This window comes from Sinocyclocheilus grahami, unplaced genomic scaffold, assembly GCF_001515645.1.
Source record: "Sinocyclocheilus grahami isolate Dianchi unplaced genomic scaffold, SAMN03320097.WGS_v1.1 scaffold649.1, whole genome shotgun sequence".
NCBI classification, from domain to species: domain Eukaryota; kingdom Metazoa; phylum Chordata; class Actinopteri; order Cypriniformes; family Cyprinidae; genus Sinocyclocheilus; species Sinocyclocheilus grahami.
The window spans coordinates 541,329-559,656 of record NW_015505828.1 but is presented as its reverse complement, the minus strand read 5'-3'; the positions used below and the strand labels follow the sequence as shown (position 1 = coordinate 559,656).

The window sequence follows — 18,328 nt, the reverse complement described above, 5'->3', positions numbered from 1 at the left end:
TTGTTACTCATTTCTCAGCCTTTTGATCTGAATTTCTTCTCTTTGTCTTTCATTGATAGAGTTGTTGGCTCTGCACTGGCACTGGTTGATGTATGTTGACCAGTGTCTTGACCTCTCCTGCCCCGTCACCTCTCCTGCTCCCTCCTCACGCAGCACAGGGCTCCAGCAGGACCCTCACACTGTTATTTTAAATATCCGGTTACAGCCTCAACCCCAAGGGGGTCTTTTAACAGGCCAGAGGATCACGACCTTGGCTGTAAAGAGCTACTAGGCAAAGACTGTCCCCTCTTTCTTGTTACTTTTTCCCAAATCTTGATAAGCTGGAGGCCCGGTACCGCATACAGTATACTGGAAAATAAAAGAAATGAGATTTCAGACCAGATAGCATGGAATCAGTAGGAGATGTTGGAAATTGGCAGATTTCTGCATTCCTTCCTCAGTTGAACATTTGTTTAGCTACTTTAATCATCTTACTGCAAGAGTGTTTAAAGAAAGAAAGAAAAAAAGCTGTGTCATAGAGGTTTTGGAAAAAAATCTAATATATGTAAGCGATAATGTGCACCACAAACCCCAACAGTCAGATTAGGACCTTCCAAAATGTAATTCTATCTATCTATCTATCTATCTATCTATCTATCTATCTATCTATCTATCTATCTATCTATCTATCTATCTATCTATCTATCTATCTATCTATCTGCCTCTCCGTCCGTCTGTCTATGTATTTAAATGGTACTTCCTGGATTACATGGAATTATCCTGGAATGGTAGTATTATGATAGATTAAAACCAAAACCATTTAAATAAATATTTTTTTTTCCAAATGTATCACTCCGCTTCCGGAGACGTGAGCTCCAGGGCGTCAGCGGCCGTTCAGCGCTCATGAACCCACCGAGAGCAGCATCACCTCAGCCAGATCTTCTGGAATTTGCTGCTGACTCTGATGTCTCTATAGTGGTTAAACATGAGATAAAATTTGTTTTGGGTAAATCTGACGGGCAGTCTTTGCTCTCATTAATCTATTATTTGTTCCAGAGTGCATAGTTTTGGCTAAATCTCATCACGTTATATTTTATGTAACTTTAATGCTGTATATTAGAGCATGGCTTTTATGATGGCTGTTGTTGTTGTTCATTCGTCAATAAATAATATTTTATATACATAGTAGTATTTAGTATTGAGAAACAGTGTCTGTGTGTGTTCATGATGGTGATTTTTATGACATTGTTCCGCCATTAGATGATGACAAGTGACTATTTTACGAGTCAGCATTTAAGACTTTTATATTGAAAGAGACTGAAACGGAAGTTATTTTTACTTTTAATAACAGCTTGTAAGACGCAGTTAACAAATGCCGTGAGCAGCGCTGTCATCAGAAATCACCCTTATCAGATAAGGACAGTACGACAAAGATATCGCTTTCCTCAGCAGACATTCAAACTAATGTTTTATTGTGAATATGAGATTGAGCTGAAGAATAAATGCTGTATCAGATGCAGGTAATCACACTAGCTCAGTCCATCTCTCTCTCTTCAAATACTCTACTCTACATAATACAGTGAGCTTTTAAGTAATACAATACTTAACAACAACGTTCCTTCGTTACTAGTTCTAAAGTGACATTTTCGAATTAGCAACGAATCTTGAGCTCAGCTGTTAAACTGTCAAACTGAGATTTGAATATGTGGTGGAAGGAAGTAGTTCCACACAAAAGGGTTTTTAAAGACACTCCGTTGTTGTTTTTTCGTATATATCTACACTCGTGCTGTCGAACTGTTGTATAAACGCAATATCACTCTTGTATTTGAGCGATACTGGCTCTATATCAGCAGCTGTGAGTGCCTCCGGCCTAATCCCAGCCATGTAGAGCCTGTATCGCTCTTGTACTCAAGTGATATTGCTCATATATATATATATATATATATATATATATATATATATATACTGTATATATACTGTATATATATAATGAATACAAATTTATAAAACTATACAGACAAATTAAAAAGAATTACAATAAAAATGACAAAAGCATACAACAAAATTACTCAAACATTAACAGAACTTAAAATGAAAACTAACCTCAATGTAATTCTCACCCAAAACCCAAATGTAATCTCAATGATACTAAAATAACACTGTTATTAATTTAGTATTGAGAAACAGTGTCTGGGTGTGTTCATGATGGTGATTTTTATGACATTGTTCCGCCATTAGATGATGACAAGTGACTATTTTACGAGTCAGCATTTAAGACTTTTATATTGAAAGAGACTGAAACGGAAGTTATTTTTACTTTTAATAACAGCTTGTAAGACGCAGTTAACAAATGCCGTGAGCAGCGCTGTCATCAGAAATCACCCTTATCAGATAAGGACAGTACGACAAAGATATCGCTTTCCTCAGCAGACATTCAAACTAATGTTTTATTGTGAATATGAGATTGAGCTGAAGAATAAATGCTGTATCAGATGCAGGTAATCACACTAGCTCAGTCCATCTCTCTCTCTTCAAATACTCTACTCTACATAATACAGTGAGCTTTTAAGTAATACAATAAGTTTTTAATGGAGCAACTCAACGTTCCTTCGTTACTAGTTCTAAAGTGACATTTTCGAATTAGCAACGAATCTTGAGCTCAGCTGTTAAACTGTCAAACTGAGATTTGAATATGTGGTGGAAGGAAGTAGTTCCACACAAAAGGGTTTTTAAAGACACTCCGTTGTTGTTTTTTCGTATATATCTACACTCGTGCTGTCGAACTGTTGTATAAACGCAATATCACTCTTGTATTTGAGCGATACTGGCTCTATATCAGCAGCTGTGAGTGCCTCTGGCCTAATCACAGCCATGTAGAGCCGGTATCGCTCTTGTACTCAAGTGATATTGCTCATATATATATATATATATATATATACTGTATATATACTGTATATATATAATGAATACAAATTTATAAAACTATACAGACAAATTAAAAAGAATTACAATAAAAATGACAAAAGCATACAACAAAATTACTCAAACATTAACAGAACTTAAAATGAAAACTAACCTCAATGTAATTCTCACCCAAAACCCAAATGTAATCTCAATGATACTAAAATAACACTGTTATTATGTGCATTTTAAGGTCAGTCAATGATATGGCGGTAGCAACGCCAGGGTCATGGGATCAAATCTGATAAATTGTATATCTTGAATGCAATGTAAGTTGAATAGCATAAAAGTGTCTAGTGCCAAATGTATACCAATTTAAATTGTACATAAATCATGCATCCCTTGCACTCAATTATGCAAGTAAAAAAATAGTTGTCTAGCGAGTTAATCTTATTTAAAGTAGAATCTCTTGAATTCACTTCATGTAGTAATTGCAATTTCTGAACTCGAAAATAGGAACTTCCCATGAGTACTTCACCCCAGCATGCCTCCTCCAGTAAAAAAAAAATGTCATAAAACTTACTGTATTAGCTTTATCCCAGCACCCAAACCACAAATTCCATTTGAGATAGCTAAACAATTCACAAATCCATTTATCATGTTACATATTCTGGATTCAATTTATATTGTCAAAAATTGTAGTCTTTGTGGAAGTTATTTCCACTTCCAATCCATGATCAACTCATCATATGACCTGGCCATTCATCAAAGTGACAGTATGAAGATACAAGTCACTCACAAAGAAAGGTACACGATCGCCCAAACTTCTGCATGCTCGTATCCTCAGCCTCCACTTGTCAGAGACAATAGAGAGACAGTAATTGATGGCTGATTTGAGACAGACTCTGAGACCCTGTGAGAATCATACCTGTCAAAATATATCTGTGAAACTGACACTTGATATAATGGACTCAAATTGCTCCGGGAACATCACATGTAGTTGCAGCTCTCAGGACAAAAAGTGCAATCCTTTGAAACAGAAAATTAATAATTTCACCACAAAAGGAAGTGGCTCACCCTTTGGCTGCTGTGGGTTCATTGGGTGACCAATGGGTGAATTCACTTCAGGCCTTTACACTTCTTTAAAATGTGATTGATAGCTTTATGTTTTTAGTGTGTAAGAAACAAAGGCCCCCATTTAAGTTCCCACAGCCCTCTGTATCGCGTGACAGTCTCTGCTTAAATCCCTCGAGAAGAGCAAGACACATTGCAGCTTTTTGCATAATCAATATAGCAGGATTCACTTCCTTCGCTAAAGAGGATGTAGATACTGAAATGAATAACGTTTAGTTCTAACTTGACCAAATTAGCCTTTGTATATTCAAATAAAGCGTGCGGTTTGTTCAACTAGAGTTTTATAATATACTGTTGCTGTATCAGAGTACAGTGATGCTTTGATAAATATACCATGGTAATATATTACATTTCAGATGGATCCGATAGACACTTTACTATCCCATGAGGTCATGGGTGAGGTGACAGCATATCCCTAAATGGCAGGGAACAGTGAGATGTTGAAGGTCACATGACAATGCCAACATGGCAGATCTGTCTGGATTGTATTTATGCACAAATGCATACATTAAAAAACATATTCTATTAACAGTAGATAAGTTCTTCACCAAAACGATTTTAAAATTTAGTGTGTACTTTCAGATGCAGATGTTGTATTACAGTGGTATATTTTGGTACTTTTTTTATGTCATATATGACCATATTCTTTTCAGTTAATCTTTTCTAACTAACTCTTAAAAGACTGTGTGAAAATAGCATGAAGAATACAGTTTTCTTGCCCATGTGATTTCCTGTTAAAATGGTACGTTTAGGCTGGATATCTAAGGGATTGTCTCTTCTACAATCACTAGTATATATATCACAAAATATTGTTTGCTACTGTGCTACTATTAGTCAGATTCAGTTGGTTTTAAGGTGAGGGACATTGTCATTCTGGAGAGCATTTGATTGGACAAAAATCTCTGTAGTGCAGGATGAGTCATCATTATTTAAAATATCCAAATCTGGTAAAGGCTATTTTGTTTTATCAATGTTTAGGACTACACTTGCATATTAGTCTCAAAGCTAACAGATATGGATGAAAATCCACAGAACTCCTATTTGGATATTTTTGCAGAACTCCAAAATCGTACCTGTACATACAATTAATTGCAGTTTCCAACTGAAATAAACACTAGAAGCAGTAAAACACCAGTAACTTGTATTCCTTTTCACAAACTATGATGTGTGGTTCCTTGCACGATACTATGTTATGACCTCAAAATACTTTTACCATATGCATGACTTGTAAACTAATATATTTTGATGTTTGCATCACTTAAGCAGCTCTGCATGTTTGGCTTTTCTGATGTAGTAAACTTGCTTGGTCGCGCACCCGGTTGAACAATACTCTTGACTTTTATGACCTGTATAAGCAAGCTTAAATTGCATGGTTGCTTCAGCAAATGCATGTCTATCTCACATTTGCGCTTGTTAATACTATTGGTTAGGTTTAGTTTATGCAATATTTTCAAACGCATTAGAGCAGTGGTTCTCAATTCCAATCCTGGGGTACCACTTATCTGCACATTTTGTATGTCTCTCTTAGCTGACGCCCTCGGTTCAGTTCATGGATCTCTCTGCTAACGAGCTGATGATCTGAATCAGGTGCGTTAAATAAGGGAGACATTCAAAATTTGCAGAGCAGTGGTACCCCAGGATTGGAATTGAGAGCCACTGCATTAGAGAATTAACCTTTCAGCACCACTTGCTGGACATTTATTTTCCAAACTGCTGTAATGCGCATGACAACCAGGGTGATAAAAAGTTGTCAGATTAGGGTTAGGGTTAGGGTTAAAAATAGACACAAAATGTGCAAGAAGCCACGTAATATTATTTTGCTGAAATGTCGCCACAGGCACATTTTTTCCATTGAGCCTAAGTTGAATATTTTAATCTGTTAGATAGCTAAATAAGCATCTCAATATTGCTTTTTTTATACTATCATGATACCATCATATTTTTTGCTTCCACTTTGATAGCTCATGAAAATCACAACACTGACCAGAAACAATTTTTTTCATCTACATACAGTAACTTTTACTGCTTCCTTCTCTTCTACTAGATCAAAAATCTCACCGTTTGTTGATATTTGGAGGTAGACGAGGAATGTAACTATAACTAAAGCAAATGAGTCAGTCAATCATATAAACATTCTAGTCACTAGCTTACAGAGCCAAACCTTTCCTAGCCCCACTCTCAGCCCTGACCTCAAGGACGGTTTCTCTATTGTCTGAGGTTTCAGCCATGACCTGACACTCAGTGTGGGGAAGGCCGTTCGGCTATTTATAATCATCCATTTCCTCCATCAGCATTGTGGCCGTACACCTCTCCCTACATCCTCATTTCCTCTTACATTCACTGCAGTTTCCTCCACTTCCTGTTTGTGAGACGGCCCACCAAGCGCAGACCCAGCACCCCTCCAGGAGTCGCATATATGAGGATGGAGACAGTGACGACTATCTGACATGACCAGGAGAATTAGTTCACATCGTTCATCACAATTTTTGAGTTTCATTTCTGTCATTTTTCTCAAGTTATTCCAAATCCCAGTCCATTATATCCATCTACTTGATTATCAGTCACACTTAGCGTTAGATGCTGAAACTGACGTGGAAAATGCCATTTTCTTGTTTGTTTATTCTTCAATAGAATATTGAAGCTAAACAGAACTTCTTGCATCCAAAAACTTCATTTATGATTTGAAAAGGACTAACAGGCCGAAGAGAGACATGTGTTTGATGTTTGGATCCCATGAGGGTTTTCTTAGACCCGAGGAGGAACAGATGCAGTTGGTCCCATGTGGCCAGCAATGTCTGAGAGCACAACACATTTTCTGAAACTCATAGCAAATGTTATCTCTTTTCTTCAGTATTGTTTTAACACTGGTCACGGCTGACAGATGCGTTACTTTCGTTCATCCAATTTAACACACTAGTCTTAAATAGCCCACTGCTTACAAGATCTAAAACTCAACGTGAAACCAATCAAGTTGACATTTATTATTTTTTTCTGTGCACATAGGGCTGTACTAAATTAAAGCATGCTATGGCTTAGTGAGATTATAAAATCACAAAGGCTGTTTTAATGAAATAAATATATGCTCCGTGTATTTCAGAGTAAAGCAGCACTGTGTTCATTTACACATGAGGGACTGATGGCCCTGTGTTTTCAGCATCTCAGAGCGACTCGATTCACAGTAAATGCTGCTACACATGAACTCCATCTCTGAATCTGATCTGAGTTTGAGTCGCTTTAATGTACAGTTGGGAACGCAACATGCACAGAAACATATTTGTACTTTCACATACTTGTAATGAGAAGTGCTTATCAACAGAAGAGAAGTTTTAATGATTTCCTGTGGTTCGTCAAAATGAAAGTTAGATGTTTTAACAATTGAAAATAAGGAAATTAGGCCATAAATATTATTGTTACAGTTGTAATATAAAATTAAATATTTTTCTATTTTGTTCTATTTTAAAGTGAAATATGACGATAATAACATTTGTTATTTTGAATTTTGAAATAATTGTATTATTACTATTATTATTATTATTATTATTATTATTATTATTATAGCCTTATTGATATATAAACACAAACTTTTTGGTCAAATTGTGCGACCCTACAAACAAGTTTTATTTTTATTAGGGCCCGAGCACCACGGTGTGAGGACCCTCTTGGAAATCTTCTTCTTCTTAAATTATTAAATGATAAGCTGTTTACTCTAAAATGCTGTTTATTCAGCGTAGTGAAGACTCTCCTCCATTGACATCCATTAAAAAAAAACCTCTGGTCTCCTTTCCCACGTACTGCCAAAGCGGAAGCATTAGCATTAGCCGTTACACTTTTTTGGCTAAAGGTTACAGGCTTGCCTTCAAGTGGCTTTGCCTAAACATGCTCGAAACTGGCAAAATGGCTTGTTAGTGCCACCTATTTAAATTCAATAAATAGCCCCTCCCTCTATGTTTCACGTACATGTACAAAATTAAGTACATGCATGTAATGTCCCAATACCTACAAAAAAGTATCTTGGAGTGAAGTCCTAAACACAACAGGAAGTTAGCCGTTTTGAATTTCCTCTACAATTTTTATGAAGTTTTTGCCATTTTCAGGTCTCATACTCATACAAATTCCTCCTACAGTTTTAATCGGATCATTTTAATCGGATCATCTTCAAATAAGGTGAACGTAATCATAAGGCCTTTGCAATGCTAAATTGCAAAGATCTTGAGTTTTCATCAAAGGATGTGTCCCTGGTGGCCTGACAAATTTGAAGAAGTTGCTGCAACTCAGGCAAACAATGTCCATGCCAGTATTCAGTTGTAGTCATAGCGCCACCTGATGGCAACAGGAAGTGGCATGTTTAACACTGTTACGGACTCCTATAAACATATTAAAAAGCGTCAGCAAGTGTTAAATTGGTTAGCAACATGCTAGAAACAATGCTAAAACATGCTAGCAACACTTAGCTAAATGTTAAAGCATGCTATTAATGCAATGAAAGAGGAAGTTGCTGTGACTCAGTCATGCAGTGTCCAATCTGCCCCAAACTTAACATGCAACATGCTAGAAACATGGTAGAGCATTCTAGCAAGACTTAACTAATTTGCTAAAGCAGGCTATTAGCGCAATGAAGCAGGACATTGCTGTAACTCAGACATTCAATGTCCAATCTGCCCCAAACTTCACATATCTGATAAGAGTCCTGTCCTGAACACATGCGCATGCCCATTTTCAGTTATAGTCATAGCGCCACCTGCTGGCAACAGGAAGTGGCATGTTTAAATAGGGCTGGGTATCGAATTCAATATTTTTTAGGCACCGACCGAATTGCCTCGATACTATCGAGTATCGAAAAATGTCTTGTCGTTCGGTACCAAATTTTGATACATAAGGGGATAATCTGGTCAACGTCAGTGAGCCAGTAAGCGTGCATCATGCTTGATGTGCCTAAATCAAGTGCTGGTGATTGGCTCTGGTGAGGCATCCATGAAAAACACTAGTTTATGCCAGTTCCGCCCAGAGACGTGACTCACACGTGAGGCTGTAGTGTGTAAGTGTCCAAACCCCCTTAGATGTAAGGCTACATTTACACTAGTGCGTTTTCATTTTAAAACAGCGTTTTAAAATAAGCAATCCTTGTCCATACTGGCATTTCCACTGCGTTTCAGGAAAGATCTCTGTCCACACCGACCAAAACGTATGTTTCGTGACCATTCATGCACGCTATAGCATCCATGCTACATAAGACAATTCATAAGATTGATACTACGCTTTTACTCAAAACTCACTTTAAACCACCATCGAGTGTTTGTAATAACTTCCGATTGTGATCTAATGAAGGGTATGGTCATATAATGTTGCAGAAATATTATTTGTAGCCTTTTATATCAAGCTAATCACTACACCTGCTTAGCATTTCTCATGTAAACACCCTGTATTGTTATGAAAATAGGCAGAATCTCATGAAAATCACATACAAATCATATATTGTCGTAATCGCGTAGATTCATGTTTTATTTGTGGACATGTTTTTTTCTGGGTTTCTTATGTACATAACTAAACGTGTAAGTGTAGTGGACATTCGTCATAGGAGACAGGGCGGGATATAAATGCGTAATATGATTGACAGTTGAGCAGCGAATGAGCTCCTCAGAGTCAGAACAGTGATAGCAGAAGAGAAAACAGACAGTGCTGGAAGCAGCTAATGCTCATCAGTAAATCATTGGAAAATTTAATTTTTAATTTTAAAATGTGTTTTAAAATTAAACACACTAGTGTAAACATAGCCTAAAAGGAAACTGAAAACTATTTGAACTTTATTAAAACTATTTGCACGATTTACTGTGTTGGTTACATTATGTTCCATTGTGCAGGGGCTCAGGAGAGTCTTTGAGTCTGTGAAAAACATAAGCTGAAAAATAAAACCAACATTTTTTTTCTTTTTCTTTTTGAGGTAATGTAATCTCGTTAAAATGGATTTAATAAAATTGGTATCGAAAAAAGTATCATTCAGGAACCGGTATCGAAGTCAAGGTATCGGTATCGATATAGAATATTTTTGATTGATACCCAGCCCTATGTTTAACACTGTAGCAAAGTCCTCCTAGAGATTTAATGACATCAACATTATATTTGGTCAGCTTAATCCAAAGGCCTTGGCGATGTTAAAGTGCGAAGATCTTGAGTTTTTGTTAAAGGGTGTGTCCGTGGCAGCCTGACAAATTTCGAAGCTTCGCCATGGAAAGGGAAGTTGTTGTAACTCAGCCATACAATGTCCGATCTGCCCCAAACTTCACATATTCTATAAGACTCTTGGCCTGAACACATCTAAAAGCCAATATTCAGTTATAATCATGGTGCCACCTGTTGGCATCAGGAAATATCATGTTTAACACTAACTGAAACATGCAATGGCTAATCTGCCCTAAATTTATTTTTCCGATAAGAGTCCAGGCCTGAAGACATCTAGAGGCCATATATATTCAGTTATAATCATAGCGCCACCTGCTGGCAACAGGAAATGTCATGTTTTATACTAACTCGAACATACTATGTCCAGTCTGCAGCAAACTTCACATGTTTGATAAAAGTCCTGGCCTGAACACATCTACATGCCAATATTATGTTATAGTTATAGGACCACCAGCTGGCAGCAGGAAGTTTGGCATATATGAATAAATGACTTTGACATATTCCTCCTATATTTACCACTTTAAATGCACATTGCCCACTGTTCACTGTTTTCCTAAGGCCACCAGGTGGAGGTGCTCCGGGTGCGAGGGCCCTTTCAACACTGCTTGCAGCTTTACATTTTAATTATTCTTTTATAATAATCCCTCCCTTCCTGCACATGGGACCTGATGGACAAAATCAGGTCCCATCCAACATTTTTTTCTCAATTAAGAATACGTTTCACTCAGATGTACGTCACAGTAGGGAAATCACAATTTCCAGTTCATGCCGACTTTAAAGGCAGTTTACCCAAAAATGAAATTCCAAAACTTGTCCAGTTTGTACAATGTAGCTTTGAACCCACTGACTTTCACTGTACGGACTAAAACAGTTTTGCATGAACCTTTCCTTTAAGTACTTCACACCGAGTCATCAAACAGGCTTGATGTGAATTCAATCAGTTCAAAGCAGATCGTCCTCGACCGGAGACGTGCATAAATGATCGACCATTGATTCATAGTTTGGACTTCTTGTAACTTAAGACTATCCCAAGCGAAACAGGCGATGACGCAGGCAGAGGCACGGAGCGGCTTAATCGCTTTTAGACGGATCCTTCAGAGACCCCCGCCAGACAATGGATCAAACCCACCAGTGAACAATAATAACCAAACAAAAGCTGTGAGTCATAATCACTCAGTCTGGCCAGGTGTTTGTCCCTTCTGTTGAAAAGAAAGACTTGATATGATTATTTAGTCCTTCAGAGAGTCTCAGCCAAGGTTAGGACCCACCTGGATGTGCGAGGAGCCGGTTCAGTGGGGTGGAGAGTGCTTCCCTTATCGGGCTACGGCATCTGTTGCTTTCAGTCACCCAGATGTTTCCTGACCTGCCTGTGGTTGTTGAGAGGGCCACAGCCTGCGTTCTTGCCCGGCCGTCTGCCCAGTGTGAGTTCGCCCCGCTCGGGTCCTGCCGGCCGTGTTTACCCTGCTCCTTATCACAGCGGGGAAACTCAACAACAAGACTAAACAATCCCGCAGCTGGGAATGTGGAAAATGACAGTCATTTACAGAGATGTATGTACAAACTGTATAGAAAGAATTTGTTTAAACATAAAATATTTCTGAAGAACTTGAGTCCAAATATAGTTTAAGTGTTGTTATATCAAAGTCATTATTTAAAAAGTCTTATATATTGTCCCCTCCCCCTCTCTAACACTTGCCCTCTCTATTCTATTTCTATTCTTACTACTTGTCTTCTTAAAAGAGAGAGATAGAGAGCCTCTGACACTATCATTCCCTATTATTTTTCAATTTTATCTACTTGTTTTTCTTTTTATCTATATATATATATATATATATATATATATATATATATATATATATATATATATATATATATTCTATGTGTGTACTGTGAGAATACTTTTTTGCCCCACTGTATATATATATATATATATATAAATAATTGCTATGTGTACTGCGTTAGGCTATCCGAGACTTGTCAGAGCTCTTACATAGTATTGCCCTTTTGTTGGTTTGATTGCTAAATGACTAAATGTAAATATAAATAATATTCACAGACATTGGTACATGTCAGGGTTTAATTAATTGTACAACCCTACTTTTTACTTATTCATCATTCAATTGCCAAATTCCCTGCATTATACTGTAAATTCCATTTTTATGACAGGCTTCCATGATTCTGTCCCTTGTTTTCCGCGTCTTTGAAATCATTGGGCCCTATATACTGTATATAGAGGTCAGACTGGTCATTCGAGTCATACAGTAGCGTACTTGACCAGCTGCACATCACTGTCCTGCTGCTTTTGTTTTTTTTAATTCAGAGACATACAACACATTTTTGAACCGAGGCCAGATCAACCTTTACACATCCAAACGGAGAACAGGTGGCAGATAAGAGACTGTTACATTAAAGACATGTTTCTATAGATATATACAGTACATAACAGAATAAATGTATGCCACATAATCACAAATAAACCATTTCGGTCATCTGTTTGGTTTAATTTCCCTTTTAAAATTGTATTAGTGAACATTTTAGCCCCTTATTTACAGGACAATGGAAGAAGAGGCCACTCACAAAATTCAGGATAACGATACATACATGTTTTTTTTTTCATGACATCATTCATGATGTCATACTCTCCCAACTTATCTTCTCTTGCACCTGAGGCACACTTAAAGGTGTGCTTCCACTGTGTGTGGTTTTTGCCGCCCACTGCTCCTTTCACATCCACACTCACACCCACAGACACACACACACACATATTATCAGTGTGCAAATGCGTGCATGTGTCTTAAAGCCATATCCATGTGAAACTGATACTTCTAGTTCATTTATTTTTACAATTCTACAGTTATTGGGAAGTGTGTGAGTGTGTGCACATGCACAGTCTGTTCATTATGTCACTTAAATAGTTTATAAAGGTGAATGATTGACAGATATCTCCCTTGTGAAAAAGAAGTGTGCTTAATTGTACTGAATGTGCACTTAGTGTACTTCAAATCTTAAAAGTATATATTTTTTTAAAACTGTACTTTGCAGGTAATAACATTACTGAAATAAAAGGTCACTTAGGTGTACTTACATTTCAATACACTTTGAAAAGGTGCACTTTGTATTGATGTCAAATTAAAAGTTTTACTTGAAAGTACATTTTAAATCATTGATTTAATAATATTTTGTCGTATTTTAAAGTACATTATTTTGATGTGTTGACTAACATACTACAGCACATGTAAAGTACTTTATTATAATTTCAAATGTACATTTGTTACAAGTGTTACATTTAAAGTTAATATATTTTAAATGTACTAAATTGCAATTTCATCATTACAACTGTGTAATTACAAATATATTTAAATACATAACATACAAGTTTCAATAGGACACTGTGTAAAAACAAAATGTTGACCTAACTCAAAAAAGGCAACCTATCGCAGTCAACTAAACACATTTAACTCAACTAGCAAATGACAACTTAAAAAACTTTAGTTCATCTAATGAATAAAAGGCAGCCTATTGCATTTTAAAAGATTTGTCAGATCATCATTTAGCAATGCTAATCCTCTTTAGCAATCCTCTTTTATCTATGTTTCATTTTCAAAAGCCTACATATAATATAAAGATATAAAGATGTGCTAAAGTTCCTCGTAAGTGGGTCAAAAAAGACTCTTAATTTCAACTTACTGCATTTAATAAAAAATTTTTTATTGATTTGTAAATAACATGCAATTAAGCATCCAAAAACATTGCATGTAGTTCTTAAGTATATTGTTTACGTAATAAGTCCTCTTTTTAAACACTTTTACTCTTTTTGACATGCATAAAAATATCACTTAATAATGCACTCTTCAACTAAACTCATAGTCAGCATTCACAGTATCAGTTTTGGTCGCCTTGGTATTTGCAAGTATTTTACTGTATAAATAGTACCCCTTCAATAACCTAAAGAAAGATTTACTGTTTTTACCATAAATTATACATTATTATTTATTATGAGTGGCCACTGGCTACTACCAGCAGTCAGATAAATTTAAAGACATTTAAATGTTTCTTAGAACATTAAAGTACAAGTAATGCTTTATCCTGACATTCACATTTCCTGCTCATTAGCAGTAGTTATTTGGGTTTAGTTAGTGGGTATATTGTTAATAAAATAATGCATTTGTTTTGTTTAGACTACTTCCCATCTTACAGATACAACCTTCCTAGGTGCACTTGAAAGTAGCATAATGTCCAAGATAAAGTCATATTGTGAAATGCTTTCTACTTCACATACTACTTTAAATAGTAGTAAGTATATACTGCACAGTATTCAGTCAGTATCCATTTAGAATATAAGTTGCCTTTGGCCATTGTCTTGATCACTGTTTATGGACTGCAACAGATGTAATGGGCTGCCTGCTGCATTCATAACTCCAGCATTCCTTCACAGTACTCTGAGAAACTTTTAACACAGGATGTGATATTCAACATGCCGATGAACTGCAATTAACAATTAACTCAACAAAGCCCCCAAAAACAAAATAACAACCCTCAACTGTCAGGATCATGGACTATCTGAGTCATGTTTTGCCCCTGTTTCTGTTCCCTTATTTGATCACGTTCCTGTCCTCGTTTTGTTAATTAGTTTGATTAGTCATCCCATACACCTGTGTTTCCCCAATCATCCCCTGTATTTAAGTCCTAGTCTGTGCAGTCTGTCTCTGTCGGTTCTTCTTGTTATGTTCATGTGTTTCCTGTCGTTTCGCAGTGTTGGATGTACCCTGTGTTTCTTTTATTCATCGTTCCTCGCCATCACAGATTGTGACAGAATAACCGACCAAAACAGTAACCATCGTGTGTCTACCCTCTCTTTTGTTTCCCATTTTTACCCAGTGTCTTTTTTTTCCATTGTTCCCTGGATAGATGCCCTTCTTCGCCTCGAATACCTCCTCCTCTTGCTGGAGCAGGGGGACAAAGCTCTCGAGGACCATACTAGACTGTTCCAGCTGCTAGCAAGCACCACCAGCTACCCGGACAACACGATCTGTGCATTCTACGACGCCAGTCTAAACATCGAGTGCAGAGCACCATCGTCCAAAGATGGTCCTCGAGAGGATTTCGGCATGTTTGTGGACTGGATTCTGGCGAGAAACGGTCCGAGAAACTCGCCAGATCCACTTCGGACCCAGAGCCCAGCCCACCATCTCCCCGCTGTGCAGAGCTAAAGCCCGAGGCCACCGATGACGGAGAGCCAATTCCTGCCGCGATCTATGAGCCAGCGCAATGCCGAGCGACTGAGCAGAGGATTGCCCCGGAAGTAGAGCCCAAGCCGTCAGACTAGGTGCGAGAGCCGGCGACAATGCCCGCCACGAGGGAGAAAGCCGCGGACGGTGTGAGCGAGAAGAGGAGCTCCGCCCCCTGCACCGCAGCTGAGGGTGAGCTGAGTATGGCATGGCGAAAGTGCCAAAGTGAAGAGGAGAGGGCTCCAGTGCCCGAATCCAGTCCAAAGCGCCCTCCAGTGTCAGCTCCTCGTAAGCGCCCTGAAGTGTCTGCTCCTCCTGAGCGCCATCCTGTTCCCGTGTTCAGCCTAGAGGGGGCTTCCGATCCAGAGTTAAGCCCTGAATGCCCAGAGACACACAAATGCCCGCCCGCCCACCTGCTCCTGCCTCCTCCACTGCTGTCGTCTGGCTGCCCCTCAGCTCGCCCTCAGCCCAACATCATTACGGTGCGAGCTCCTGCCATCCTCCAGCGTCACCATGGCTGGAGAATCCCTCCCCTCCCCCTCCAGCTTCCGAGGCCCGGACTCCGCCTGGGCCCGTAGACCCAGCGGCTCCACCTCAGCTCCTAGCTCCCTCACATACACCGACACCCATCAATCCACCAGCTCCACCGGGCTCCCTCGTCCCTCCGGCACCACCTTGGTCGGGCGTCGACCCACCATCACCTCAGGACTTCGCTCCTCCGGCTGCACCTCGTTGCTCTGTCCCACCGGCTCTATTGGGCTCCTTCCTCCCGCCAGCTCCACCTTGGTCCTCGGTCGCTCCGGCTCCGCCGTGGATCTCCAGATCTCTGCTCCGCCTTGGTCGCCAGAGCACTCTGCTCCACCCTGGCACCACGGATCCTCGGCATCCCCCTAGCTTGTTGGCTCTCCGTCTCCACCTCGGGCTCCTCCACCACCTGCACTGCCACCGTTGGTCAGCCCCCTGGAGTTGGCGGCCATTCCTCCTCCATGGCTCCTCTCTCCATCGGCTCCACCATGGGTCAACATTATGACTGTGGCCTGGGTCCTGCTTGGCTCCTCCCTCCTTCGTCACCTCCCTGGTCTCTGTCTGCCGGCCCCCTCCCGGGTGTCAGTCCTCCTCCGGAACCTCTTCCCAAGTTCCCACCCACGCCTCCCTCTGTTTTTGCTATGGTGCGAGGTGTCTTTGTTATGTTTTGCCCCGGTTTCTGTTCCTTTATTTGGTCATGTTCCTGTCCTCGTTTTGTTAATTAGTTTGATTAGTCATCCCATACACCTGTGTTTCCCCAATCATCCCCTGTATTTAAATCCTAGTCTGTGCAATCTGTCTCTGTCGGTTCTACTTGTTATGTTCATGTGTTTCCTGCCATTCAGTGTTAGATGTACCCTGTGTTTCTTGGATTAAAGACTGTTTTGTTTATTCCTCGCCTCCATCGTTCCTCGCCATCACAGATTGTGACATCAACAAAGAGAATGCATCAATCTCTGATCCCACAGTGTTGACGATATGGGGGTCAAACGCAGCTCACTGCTGGCAGATCAGGGCGTATGGCTAGGTTTGGCCACGCAGGAAGTCTGCAGGATGCTCTTAAAAGGCTTCTACTTCCTCTGGCTTTGAAGAGGCCAGAGCTTCTGCGAGGAGGGCAGGGTGCCATACTCAGATCTCACGGATTTCCTTTTTCCTCAGAGATTCAGCTGAGTCTCCTTATTTTTAAACAGAGGGATAAAGACAAGGAGGGTGGAGGAATTGAAAGGTGAATAAAAAAGGAGCATCTGTCGGGCATTCACTTAAACCTTCAGCCAAAACGTCTGGAGAGAATCTGATCTTGGCATTGCTATAAATATCTGTGTAACTCTTATGAAAAACAGGAGGATATGAAATGAGTCTAGTGACTTAAACTGTTAGCGTTCTTAGAATATTAAAGGGGTCATATGATGGTGCTAAAAAGAACATTATTTTGTGTATTTGGTGTAATGAAATGTGTTTATGCGGTTTAAAGTTAAAAAAACACATTATTTTCCACATACTGTACATAATTGTTTCTCCTCTATGCCCCGCCTTTTAGAAACGTGTCGATTTTTACAAAACTCATCGGTATGAAAAAGCAAGGTGTGCTCTGATTGGAAAGCTATCCAGTGCGTTGTGATTGGCCGAATACCTCAAGCATGAGACGGAAATGTTACGCCCCTCACCATACTGTGATGGCGTGTCCCAGCCGGAGCGATGACACAAAAACATTAAAACCCACTACAAACGAGGCATTTGTTGCATCCACTGGGGACATAATTGCTGATTATAATGACTTATATTGTCTTTTTACGCGTTGCATTGCATTGCATCGTGCCGCGTAAACAAAAAACCCTGTCTGCATTTGTGATCACAGAAATGACAAACAACAAGTGCTACTCTACTGCCCAAAACTCACATTTGAATCATCTGTGGCAAATGATAAAATAAAACGTACTTACATGAGTCAGAACTGCCGGCATTTTAGTCTAATGTTACTCTCCCAGGATCAGTAAACAGTCCTCCATAAAATGTGCCGGCGATCCACAGCACTAAGTTGATGTATTCCCTCAGCGACCAGCACAGATCAGCTCTAGGCATGACGAAACGGATATAGTCCTCTTTTGGAAGGCCAAACAAAGTAGTTTCGCTTTCACAACGAAAAACACAGCGGCCTAGCGTGAACAAAAGCCCCGGTTTAGCGTGAGCTGAAGCCGGGCAAGAGTGAGCGGAGGCGGCGGGGTCGAGAACGGCGGTCCCGGCGAAGGAGCAGTGAAAATGGTGAAAGCCGATCCGGCGATCCACAGCACTAAGTTGATGTATTCCCTCAGCGACCAGCACGGATCAGCTCCAGGCATGACGAAGCGGATATCGTCCTCTTTTGGAAGACCAAACAAAGTAGTTTC

At 39.5% G+C, this 18,328-nt stretch overlaps 1 protein-coding gene across 1 annotated transcript in view; it reads right to left on the bottom strand.

The window, feature by feature from the left end:
* Positions 1–18,328, bottom strand: part of LOC107558555 (acidic mammalian chitinase-like) — a 33,802-nt gene that overhangs the window by 12,852 nt on the left and 2,622 nt on the right. The gene's annotated exons all lie outside the window — the stretch shown is intronic.